Genomic DNA, 12,608 nt, shown 5'->3' with positions numbered 1-12,608 from the left:
GTGATGGATAAGTCGCGTGATGTTTGAAAATAGATTCGGGCCGCAGTGCCACCTAGACTTGCAGTGACAATCAGACACGTTAGGGCTCAAATACACATACGCGTTTTTTTAAAAACGGGACGCGAGCAAATGCATTGATTCCTATGGTACGGCGCGTTTAGCGTGCGCGCCCCTTCTCCACCACGCGTTGCGTCTTTGAAGCGTTTTTTTTAGGTGCGCTTAAAAGTTGAACTATTCTCAACTTTCCAGCGCAAGGCAGGGAAGCGCACCGCTTCTGTTTTGGCCGCAGCACTTTGCCAAGGCGTTACTGAAGCATTTCTGCCTGAAAAAAGACGCGTATGTGTATTTGAGCCCTTATTGGGTCAACATGTTTTTGACGACGTTATGTTTATGAAGTGCCACCCAAAAATGTTATGGCCCACCCGAAGCTGAATTTCTGGCGCCGTGCCTGCCTCAGACCACTGCTGTTTTATTTTACCCTCCATAGTTAGCTGTTGTTGCTGTTACTTTGTTACTGATGTTTTTAAAAATGGCGGCGTAATGTTTTGTGTGTTTGTTTTGACACTTGACGGGACCTTATTCCTGCCCCCTGGCTCCCGACGTCACTGGTTCTTGTTTTCTGGCCCACCTAAAAGTTGGTGCTGAGTTGGAACCTGTTTTTTGGAACCGGAGCAAGGTTTTTTTCGGTGGAAAACCAAAGTGCCCAGAACCAGCCCAGAACCAGCCCAGAGCCAGCTTTGGTGGAAAAGGGGTAAGAGAGTCAGCAGTAGCTGGCACTGGGCCAGTTCAGGGCCGGACTCGGCTGGGCTCCGGCTGGGCTCCATCTCTGGGTCCAGACAGCGGGGAGAGCATGAGGTGAGCCTCTCGGTCCCTGCGCCCTCCTAAACAAAGCATAGATTACTGTAGACAACGGCTTTATCTATAGGCTCGACTGTCTCTCTCTCATTTCTCTCTTGTTTCTCTCCCTCTCTTCTCTCTCTCTCCATCCCCCTGCACCAGGAACACAACTCTCTCTCCCTCTGTCTCCCTCCCTCCCTTTCTCTTTACCTCGGCTCCCTCCTTCTCTCTCTCTCTTTCTCTCCCCTCCCCTCCCTCAGTCCCAGCACAGTCCAAACACTCCCAGGAATGCTGTCTGGATTGTTGATCTCTAATGTGGCGGACACGGATCGCCTTAAATCAATATTTTCATAAACGTTCCCGTCCTCGCCCGCTCTCTTTAGACTCTATAGAGACCGCGGTGGGCGTCGCCGTTCGGAGCAGACAGTGGGGGAGATCTCTGATTGGCTGTTCTTATCCAAACCTCAGACAGAAACTCTTCCATAGCTGAGCCATGTGCCGTGCGAGCCGATGATCTCTGTGAGACTGAATCTCTTCAGAGGAGCTCTCTAGCGCCATCTGTCTGTCAGAGAGATTGCATCTCTTTAGAGGAGCTCTCTAGCGCCCCCTGTCTGTCTGTCAGAGAGATGCATGGTGCAGTGTGGACCATAACCCTGTCAGAGCTGATGTGAGCTGAAGACCAACAGCGAGCATCTTGGGTTTTCCATCATCTTCTCTGTGTGTGTTTGTATGTGTGTGTGTGTGTGTGTGTGTGTGTGTGTGTTTGTATGTGTGTGTGTCTGTGTGTGTGTGTGAGAGAGAGCATTGATAGAACACATCATACGTAGACATGTGAAAACACGCACTTCACACACATCGGAGTCTTTATGTCAAGTTAGCATGAAATGGAGTTAGCTACTGGAGGTTCTTGTATGTGTGTGTTGATGTGTTGGTGTGTGTGTGTGTGTTGATGTGTTGGTGTGTATATTGGTTCTTGTATGTATATCATATAAAATGTGCTATATAAATAAACTTGAACTTGAACTTGTATGTGTGTGTTGATGTGTTGGTGTGTATATTGGTTCTTGTATGTATATCATATAAAATGTGCTATATAAATAAACTTGAACTTGAACTTGTATGTGTGTGATGATGTGTTGGTGTGTATATAGGTTCTTGTATGTGTGTGTTGATGTGTTGGTGTGTATATTGGTGTGGAGTGGGTGACCATAAAGTGCAGTGTGTTTACAGTGGAGCTGGCCGGATGTGTGTGTGTGTGTCTGTGTTTGTGTGTCTGTGTGTGCAGTGTGTATGTGTGTGTGTCTGTGTGTCTGTGTGTCTGTGTGTGTGCAGTTTATGTGTGTGCAGTGTGTGTGTGCGTGTGTACAGTGGGTGTTTGTGCAGTATGTGTGTGTGTACAGTGGTGTGTGTGCAGTGTGTGTGTGTGTGTGTGCAGTGTGTGTGTGTGTGTGTGCAGTGTGTGTGTGTGTGTGTGCAGTGTGTGTGTGTGTGTGTGTGTGTGCAGTGTGTGTGTGTGCAGTGTGTGTGTGTGTGTGCAGAGAGTGTGTGTGCAGTAGTTTACCTTGGTCTCCCTGCTGTAACCTTTCTGAAAATGTCACACTGGCTTTTTAAGCCGTCAGCATTTGTGTGGTCCTGCTTTCATTGTTCTGACGATGCTCACACACAATATTTCACACACACACACACACACACACACACACACACACACACACACACACACACACAAACCCACACAATCAAACCCACAAAGGAGCTTCAGTGCACCCACACACACACACATACCCATACACAATCACTCATATACACACACTCATACACACATACCCATACACACGCACTCATGCACACGCACACACACACATTTAGAAACACACATACCCATTTACAATCTCTAATACACACACACACACACACATACCTATACACCCACACTCATACACACACACACACCCACATCCATACACATACACACTCAGACACACACATACCCATTCACAATCACTCATGCACACACACACACACACACACACACACACACATACCCATACACAATCACTCATGCACACACACACACATGCACATACACACATTCATACACACAGAACCCCCTTGAGTCAGCAAGAGGGATTTTGTAGCTCTGCCAGTCTGATGAGTGTGAGCTGCAGTCCCTGGTAACCCAGGAGACGATAGAGCTTGTAACCTAGGAGACGGTAGATCTGGTAGAGCTGGTAACCTAGGAGACGATAGATCTGGTAACCTAGGAGACGGTAGATCTGGTAGAGCTGGTAACCTAGGAGACGATAGAGCTGGTAACCTAGAAGACGATAGAGCTGGTAGCCTAGGAGACGATAGAGCTGGTAACCTAGGAGACGGTAGAGCTGGTAACCTAGGAGACGATAGAGCTGGTAACCTAGGAGACGGTAGAGCTGGTAACCTAGGAGACGATATAGCTGGTAACCTAGGAGACGGTAGAGCTGGTAGCCCAGGAGACGATAGAGCTGGTAACCTAGGAGACAGTAGAGGTGGTAACCTAGGAGACGATAGAGCTGGACAAACTTTAGGTTCTGTGTGTGGCACTGTGAAAAGATTGCGCCTCGCGCTAACTCCCACACCAGGATGGTGGCCCTAGGACTTCCAGAGGTCTTGGGTGAGGGTGTGAAGAACACGGCAAAACAAGGTGATATCCAGTGAACTTAAGTGAGAATTTATTTACAGTGCAAAAACAATGATGACAAAACAGTGCAGTGACAAAACGCCAGCAAACACACTCTAAACAGACAAACAAACAAACTAACAAACAAAAACCAATTACTAATGCACAATTCTCCTTCACAATCAAAATCACTTCTACTTGCTTTTCAGTCTACCTGCTCTCCAGACTCCCACCCAGAAGTGAGAAACTCTTGAGCTTAAATAAAGCCTTCCCATTAACCTAATTGGAACATACCAATACAGAGAGGGGACTACACAGTCTGTTTTCATTACATTAAACATGATACACCATCACATTACCCCCACACCAATCATTGCCTTTCCCCCATCCCAATTACATAATTAACTCCGCATTTAATCATGCCATTGTCCAGTGCTCAGGTTTCTTGGGGGACGGAAAGTTTGCGGGACCAGGAAGTGTGTGTGATGTCAATGCTTGTTTGTGTGGTGCGACAATGTATGGATTAACAGCGTGAAATGAGTTATGGAGCGGATACAACTGGTACCAAGCTGATCGCTATGATGGTTCATGGTAACTGGGTGAGTAACAGAGCGATTTATGAAATATGATCGTGCTGTGTTGGAATGGATACACGGTTGCCGGCACCGTGCAACATTCCAAAGTAACCGGGTTGTGTATGGATGCGTGTGTGCGTGTTTCCGTGTGGCAGAGAAGTAGCGTTCAGTTTAAATGTCGCGGGTGGTGTCAGGTGCGTTAGGGAAAAGGAGGGGCTGCCTTTTCACATTTCCTTCCACCTCAGGAGGCTCGACACTGGGGTGGCGAGACAGGAAATCAGCCACCAGGTTCTGTTTTCCGGCCCTATACTGCACGGTAAACCTGTAAGGCTGCATAGCCAAAAACCATCGGGTTATACGGGCATTAGTGTCCTTCATTGTCCCCAGCCACTTCAAGGCTCTGTGGTCTGTCTCTAGCACAAAGTCTCTACCCAATAGGTAGTAGCGGAAAGTGTCCAAGGCCCACTTCACCGCCAGACACTCCAGCTCCACGGCTGAGTACCTCGTTTCCCGGGGAAACAGCTTGCGGCTGATGTACGCCACCGGCCGCTGCTGCACTCCCTCCCCCTGGAGTAGTACTGCCCCCAGACCAACTCCAGAGGCATCAGTCTGCACCGTCCAAGGCTTTTCAAAATCAGGGCTCTGCAGTACAGGGTCACTGCAAAGAGCCCCCTTCAAGTCTTTGAAGGCTTGCTCATGTTGCTTCTCCCACTGGACCTTTGGAGACCCAGCCTTTCTGGTCAGGTCAGTGAGAGGCGCCGCCCTTGTGGAAAAGTTTGGCACAAAGCGCCTGTACCACCCTGCAAGCCCCAAAAAGGACCGGATATCCTTTTTGGTCTGGGGCTGCGGGCAGTTTTGGACAGCCTCCATCTTTTCTTTCTGAGGCCGAATCACCCCACGGTCAACAATGTGGCCCAGATAGCGCACCTCCTGCTGGGCAAAAGCGCACTTCTTGGGCTGCACAGTCAGCTGTGCCTGATGAAGTCGCCTGAACACCTCAGACAGATGCTGCATGTGCTCCGCCCATGTGGCACTGTAGACAACAATGTCATCTAGATATGCGCCTGCGAAGGCGCCAGTCCCCTCCAGCACACGGTCCATTAGCCGCTGGAACGTGGCTGGCGCCCCCTGCAGGCCAAAGGGCATCATCTTAAAATGGAACAGGCCCTGGGGTGTTCTGAAGGCTGTGTAGGGTCTGGCCTCCCTAGCAAGAGGAACTTGCCAGTAGCCTTTGCTTAAATCCAACGTGGTGATAAAATGAGCCCTTCCAAGGCGCTCAATTAGGTCCTCCAGTCTGGGCATCGGGTAGGCGTCAAAGTGTGACTGAGCGTTTACCTTCCGGAAGTCGATGCAGAAGCGCATGCTGCCGTCCTTCTTCGGAACCAGGACAATCGGGCTGCTCCAGGCGCTCTCTGACCGCTCAATCACACCCAGCCTTTTCATTACCTGCAGCTCCTCCTGGAGGGCAGGCAACATTCGCTCCGGCACCCGGTACATCCGCTGTCGAACCGGGGTGGAGTCCTTCATGCGGATATGGTGCTTTGCCAGGGACGTGTTCCCGGGCTGCTCACTGAAAAGGCCATCGGGGATGATGGCCCGTAACTCTTGCTGCTGTTGGGAGGTGAGGTGTGAAAAATCCAGCTCCCCAGCTGGACGTTCAGTTGGGAAGAACTGCTCCGGACTGTCTTCCTCCTCCCTCACAGCTTGCACCAGCAACTGTTGACTTGGTGGCACTTCTCTTTCATGCCACTCTTTCAGCAGGTTTATGTGGAATACCTGCTTCTGCTTTCTTCTTTCCGGCATTTCCAGCTCGTAGGTGGTGGGCCCCAGCTTCCTGCTGATGCAGTATGGTCCCTGCCACTTGGCCAGTAGCTTATTCTCCTCCGTAGGCAGGAGCAAGAGAACTCTTTGGCCGGGCTGGAAAGTCCGCTGCCTCGCTTTCTTGTCGTACCAGCCTGTCTGGGTCTCCTGGGCACGCTGAAGATTCTCCCCGACCAGGCTGGTCATCTCCTCCATCTTCTCCCTCATGGCAATGACGTAGGTGAGGATGTTGGTGGTGGTGGACTTTGGTGACTCCCAGGCATCCCTGAGAAGATCCAGAGGCCCCCGCACCTGTCTGCCATACAGGAGTTCAAAAGGCGAGAACCCTGTTGAGGCTTGGGGAACCTCTCGATAGGCAAACATCAGGTAGGGTAGCCAACGGTCCCAGTCCTTGCCATTGGCAGCCACAAACTTCCGCAGCATGCCTTTCAGGGTCTGGTTGTACCGCTCCACCAGGCCATCAGTCTGAGGGTGGTAGGGAGTGGTTCTAATTCCCCTTATCCCTAACAGCCTATATACCTGCTTCAGTGTGTTGGAGAGGAATGCTGTTCCCTGATCCGTTAATATCTCCTTGGGAATCCCTACCCTGGAGAATAATTGTAGGATGGCAGGGGCAATGGTTCTGGCAGTTACCTTCCGTAAGGGGAAAGCTTCGGGGTAGCGTGTGGCGTAATCACAAATTACAAGAATGTACTGGTGTCCTGACTGTGTGCGCTCTAAAGGCCCAACAATGTCCATCGCTATTCTAGAGAACGGCACCTCTATGACTGGGAGTGGCTGTAGTGGGAACGGCTTGACCTTGTGTTTGCTTGAGATCTGACACTTGGGACATGTTCTACAGTGTTTGTGGACATCAGTATACATGCCTGGCCAATAAAATCTACTGGCCAACCTCTGCAGGGTTTTAACATTACCCAAATGCCCAGCCCAAGGAATGTCATGTGCCAAGCTGAGGAGCTTTGTTCTGAGACTACAGGGGATCACTAACTGCTCAGTGCTGCCACCCTCAGGCTGATGATACAGCAGGCCATCTTGCACAAAGTAAAACTCCCCAGAGAGAGCCTTTGGCTGACCTGTGCTCACCCCATCAACCTCAGTAGCCTTGCTGAAGAGCTCGCTAAGCGACTCATCCTTTCCCTGTAGCTCTTTTAGGTCGGTGGGTATATCCCAAACGTCCTCACCATCACAAGACATAACTTCCTGATCTGTGCTACTCAACCCTCGTACAGTACCAAACATCTTTTCCCTTCTGCGCTGCACACGACTCTTTCGCTCTTTGGTCTTCTCTGGGGAACTTATCTCTTCTTGCCTGAATGGCATTAACTCCAACCATTTCTGTGCTTCTGTCTCCTCAACTAAGGCCTTCTTAGTCTGAGACCTGGTAGCAACCATACTCATTGGCAGAGTAGACTGCACCAGTTCTGACAGAATCAACACATCCTGGCCTAACACAACTGGATGACTCAACCCCTTGACTATGCCCGCTTTAAGCTTATATGTGTGCTCCCTAACCTGCAGACATATCTCGGCTATCGGGTACTCATGCTCATCCCCGTTCACACAGCACACCCTGAGGCGTCCCCCTGTCAGCGATTCCGGCTGATCCACCAGGTAGGGGCGCACCAGCGTCTGAGTGCTGCCTGTATCTAGCAGAGCCCTGGCTGGCCTGCCATTAACAGTGACATCCATCACCTGCACTTTACCAGCACAATAAGGTTCCTTAAACAGTCTAGGGATAACACACAATCCTGAAGCCTTGGCTTTCTTAACAGGGCAGTCTCTGATTAGATGCCCTGGATTACCACAATAGTGACATCCATTACGGCCTCCGCTCATGGGGGTTCGGGTTGTCGGTGTAAATGTGGGTCTGGGTGTGGTTGAGTGTCGTGCTGTGTACTGTTGAGGGGGGTAATATCTAGTGCTTGGCCCCCTATTCTGCTCGCTAGGAACCACTCCACTCCCATAACTCTCAGACTTACCCCTCATCACCGGTCGGCTGGAGCTTGGTGAGCGGAAGTCTTTTCGTCCATGTCGGGCCGCCAGGAAAGACTCCACAAGCTCCGCGGCTCCGTGTCCTGTGAGGGGGTTGTGCTCCTTAACCCACACTCGCACCTCCGGGGACAATGAGCTAAGAAACTGCTCCAATATGAGCAGCTCCCCTACCTCTTCCACTGTTCTCTCCATCGGCTTAATCCATTTGGTAAACAAGTCTTTTAGTCGGTTGTAGAACTCCCTTGGGGTCTCTCCCGTTGGGCAGTGTGGGTCTCGAAACCTCTGCCGGTAGACTTCATTATTTATTTCATATTTTGCCAAAATTGCCTCCTTCACCTTGACATAATCCATCATCACGTTTGGATCCATGGCTACATACGCCGCCCGTGCTTTTCCCGTCAGGTAGGGCACCAGGAAAATGGCCCAGTCAGCTGGAGGCCACCTGTAGGCTGTCGCCAGCCTTTCAAAGGTCGTCAGGTACTGCTCCACGTCATCACCTTCCAATAACTTCGGCACTGCTGACCTGTGCCAGGCTGCTGGCGATAGTTCTGGAGGTGGTGGGGCTGCTGGTGGTGCTATTGGTAGCACGCCGGGGTGCGCTGCTGGTGGTGGTATGCCTATCGGCGCCGCTCGCGCTGCATCTCCATGCAACGGCTGCCTCCCCCGTTCCAGCTCCAGCTCATCATGGAAGTTGTTGAGCTGCACCTGGACACCTCGCCACCTCTGCTCCTGCTTATGCGCCTCACGTTCCTGGGTCTGTAGGGACTTCTGCAGGAGACCATACAGGGATGTGAGGTCAAGCGCCTCCGTCTGTCTGTCCACGACAGCGACAGGCTCTGTCACTCCCCCTCTGGCTCCTTCATCCTCTTCCTCACCTGGCGGAACTAGGTCATGAGGGACCAGCTGTTGGTACGCCATGCTACGTACCAGGGTCCGTCTCGTCGACCCCTTCCTCTGTCCTCTAGGAGGCGCCACGATCCCACTTCTGACACCAACTGTGAAAAGATTGCGCCTCGCGCTAACTCCCACACCAGGATGGTGGCCCTAGGACTTCCAGAGGTCTTGGGTGAGGGTGTGAAGAACACGGCAAAACAAGGTGATATCCAGTGAACTTAAGTGAGAATTTATTTACAGTGCAAAAACAATGATGACAAAACAGTGCAGTGACAAAACGCCAGCAAACACACTCTAAACAGACAAACAAACAAACTAACAAACAAAAACCAATTACTAATGCACAATTCTCCTTCACAATCAAAATCACTTCTACTTGCTTTTCAGTCTACCTGCTCTCCAGACTCCCACCCAGAAGTGAGAAACTCTTGAGCTTAAATAAAGCCTTCCCATTAACCTAATTGGAACATACCAATACAGAGAGGGGACTACACAGTCTGTTTTCATTACATTAAACATGATACACCATCACATTACCCCCACACCAATCATTGCCTTTCCCCCATCCCAATTACATAATTAACTCCGCATTTAATCATGCCATTGTCCAGTGCTCAGGTTTCTTGGGGGACGGAAAGTTTGCGGGACCAGGAAGTGTGTGTGATGTCAATGCTTGTTTGTGTGGTGCGACAATGTATGGATTAACAGCGTGAAATGAGTTATGGAGCGGATACAACTGGTACCAAGCTGATCGCTATGATGGTTCATGGTAACTGGGTGAGTAACAGAGCGATTTATGAAATATGATCGTGCTGTGTTGGAATGGATACACGGTTGCCGGCACCGTGCAACATTCCAAAGTAACCGGGTTGTGTATGGATGCGTGTGTGCGTGTTTCCGTGTGGCAGAGAAGTAGCGTTCAGTTTAAATGTCGCGGGTGGTGTCAGGTGCGTTAGGGAAAAGGAGGGGCTGCCTTTTCACAGGCACAAACTCAGTGTTCTCCACTGCGTTCTGATCTGGACATGACACTCAGAGATCATGATGAGAGAAGGCCATTACCCGTGTTAATGACTCTGGGAAACACTCTGGGAAAAAGAGAGTGCTAACAATTATCATTTCATCATCACTTCACCCCTACCTACAGGGCAATACTTCATCAAGGCATGGGAATACCCTCACAGACGCACAGGAAATACCCTCACAGACGCACAGGAAATAGCCTCACAGATGCAGTGGAACAGGAAGTACCCTCACAGACGAGCAGGAAATAGCCTCACAGATGCAGTGGAACAGGAAATACCCTCAAAGACGCACTGTAAATACCCTCACAGATGCACAGGAAATACCCTCACAGACGCACAGGAAATACTCAACTCAAGACCCAAAGAAATCAAAAGTATTCTAGAAACTGTCGAATACATCCTAAGGGTGGCAGCCAAATTGGTTGTCAACCTGTGCACAGCAGATGGAAAATCTCTCCAGTCAGTCTGAGACTGTGTGTGTGCGTGTGTGTGTGTGTGTGTGTGTGTGTGTGTGTGTGGGTGTAGGTGAGATCTAGAAATGTGAGCAGGTATCTCCAGTCAGTCTAACGCCCAGATGATGAAGACTCCCAGTGACCTTCGTCATCCTCTTTCTGGACCTCACGCCAGTAAAATGATCAACCAATGACGCTGCAGCGACCAACAGCCATACTATTGACATCTCCAGTGTAGAAGCTCATCCTTGGAAAGGCATGGCTTGTGAGTGTGTGCGTGTGTGTGTAGGTGTGCTGTTTTCACAGTGTGTATTCACAGGGTTGCGCTTTTAATTCAGCAGATCTACAGACCTTAATTAGCTGACTAAACTCCCACGCGCGCGTACAAACAGACGCAAACACACGCACACACTACCCTAACACAACTAAAATCCCACACAATTACGATAAGACCAATTATATTCATTTCCTGCCTTGCTTCCTGGAAGAGCTAAACACACACATTTAGCCCCAGTACACACACAGTTACATACATACATACTCGTACACACACACACACTCATACACACACACATTTAGCTCTCAGTACACACACACACACACACACACATACACACAAACATTTGGCCCTCAGTACACACACACACACACACACATTTAGCTCTCAGTATACACACACACACACACAAACACACTCACATTTAGCCCTCAGTACACACACACACACACACTCATACACACACACATTTAGATCTCAGTATACACACACACACACACACACACACACAAACATACACAAACACACATTTAGCCCTCAGTACACACGGAACACTTTCACTTCTACACAAACAGCTTTAAATGGATAAGTTATCTCCTTGCCAATAACAAACACATATGCGAATGCACACACACACACACACACACACACCTATACGTGTGTTTGCAGGCCCCACACTTCTGTGTCCTTATAACCTCGTGCTGACTGTAAGTTTGCTAGTATTTAACTCACCTCATCTCTCCGCACTCCCCCAGAGAAACACACATATCCGTCGATTTTGGAATCCATGCCAGACCCATTTTTGAAGTCTCGAAAAGAGAACATGTCCGGGTAAAAGGGGACGTCTGGTCACCCTACTTTAGCTAACCTCATATTTCCCCACATGTATACAGACTGGTAATCTTTAACTAACCTCATCTCTCCCCACATGTAAACACTCAGACACACACACACACACACACACACACACCCACACAGCTAACCTCATCTCATCCATGAGGTGGGTTTTATGTAAGTCAGTGTGTGTGTGTGTGTGTGTGTGTGTATGTGTGAATGGGTCTATCTGTCTCTGTGTGTGTGTGTGTGTGTGTGTGTTTGTGTGTGTGTCTCTGTGTCTGCATGTGTGTTTGTGTGTCTATGTGTGTGTGTGTGTGTGTGTATTCATGTGTGTGTGTGTGTATGTGTCTCTCTGTCTGTCTGTGTGTGTGTCTGTGTGTATGTATGTGTGTGTGTGTGTGTGTGTGTGTCTGTGTGTATGTATGTGTGTGTGTCTGTGTGTATTTATGTGAGTGTGTCTTTGCGTATGTATGAGTGTGTGTGTGTGTGTGTGTGTGTGTGTGTGTGTGTGTGTGTTTGTGTGTGTTTGTATTTTTTCTCTGGTCATGAGCGACTCCTCCTAACCACACAGTCAGTGGTCTTGTTGCTTCATCCCCAGTGGGATTCCATGTGACTGGAGACCAGTGGGAATCTCCTCTTTCTATCTGCATTTTAGAACACACTTACCGATGGGAAATAAAACCTTTTCATACGCAATGTCAAATAACCAAAACTGATTGTTGTTGTCGTTGTCTGAACATGAGTAAATAAAGTCTCTGTGTTCACTACTGTTTGAGTCATTAGGCCCGATGTGTATCTACCCTGGCACACACACACACAAACACACACACCCACCCCCCCCCCACACACACACACACACATTCACACAAACACGCACACAAACACACACACAGGTGTCTGAGTCATTAGGCCCTTGCATAGGGTCCTAGTATACAGGCCTAACTAACTACCAGGGTTTTTCCTGGGTCAAAATGGCTCTTCGGTGCACCCCCAAAAAAATTGCGTGCTGCGCGCGCACAGTCTGTCTTATCTATCACCGTATTAGCAGACATCAAAGTCTTTTTGTTCCCCCTTTTCTTACATTTCATAAATAATGGAGGATATGCTTGAGGTTATCATTTTGCTTCCACTTTAAATCAAAATCGACAATAGGCTAATACATTGACAATAGTCCAAGCCCCATGGTGCTATCATGTATGGTTCAAATATTATCAAGGTTTACCTCATATATATATGCAAACTACTGAA

The sequence above is a fragment of the Sprattus sprattus genome (assembly GCF_963457725.1).
Source record: "Sprattus sprattus genome assembly, chromosome: 1".
NCBI classification, from domain to species: Eukaryota; Metazoa; Chordata; class Actinopteri; order Clupeiformes; family Clupeidae; genus Sprattus; species Sprattus sprattus.
This window is presented reverse-complemented; position numbering follows the sequence as displayed.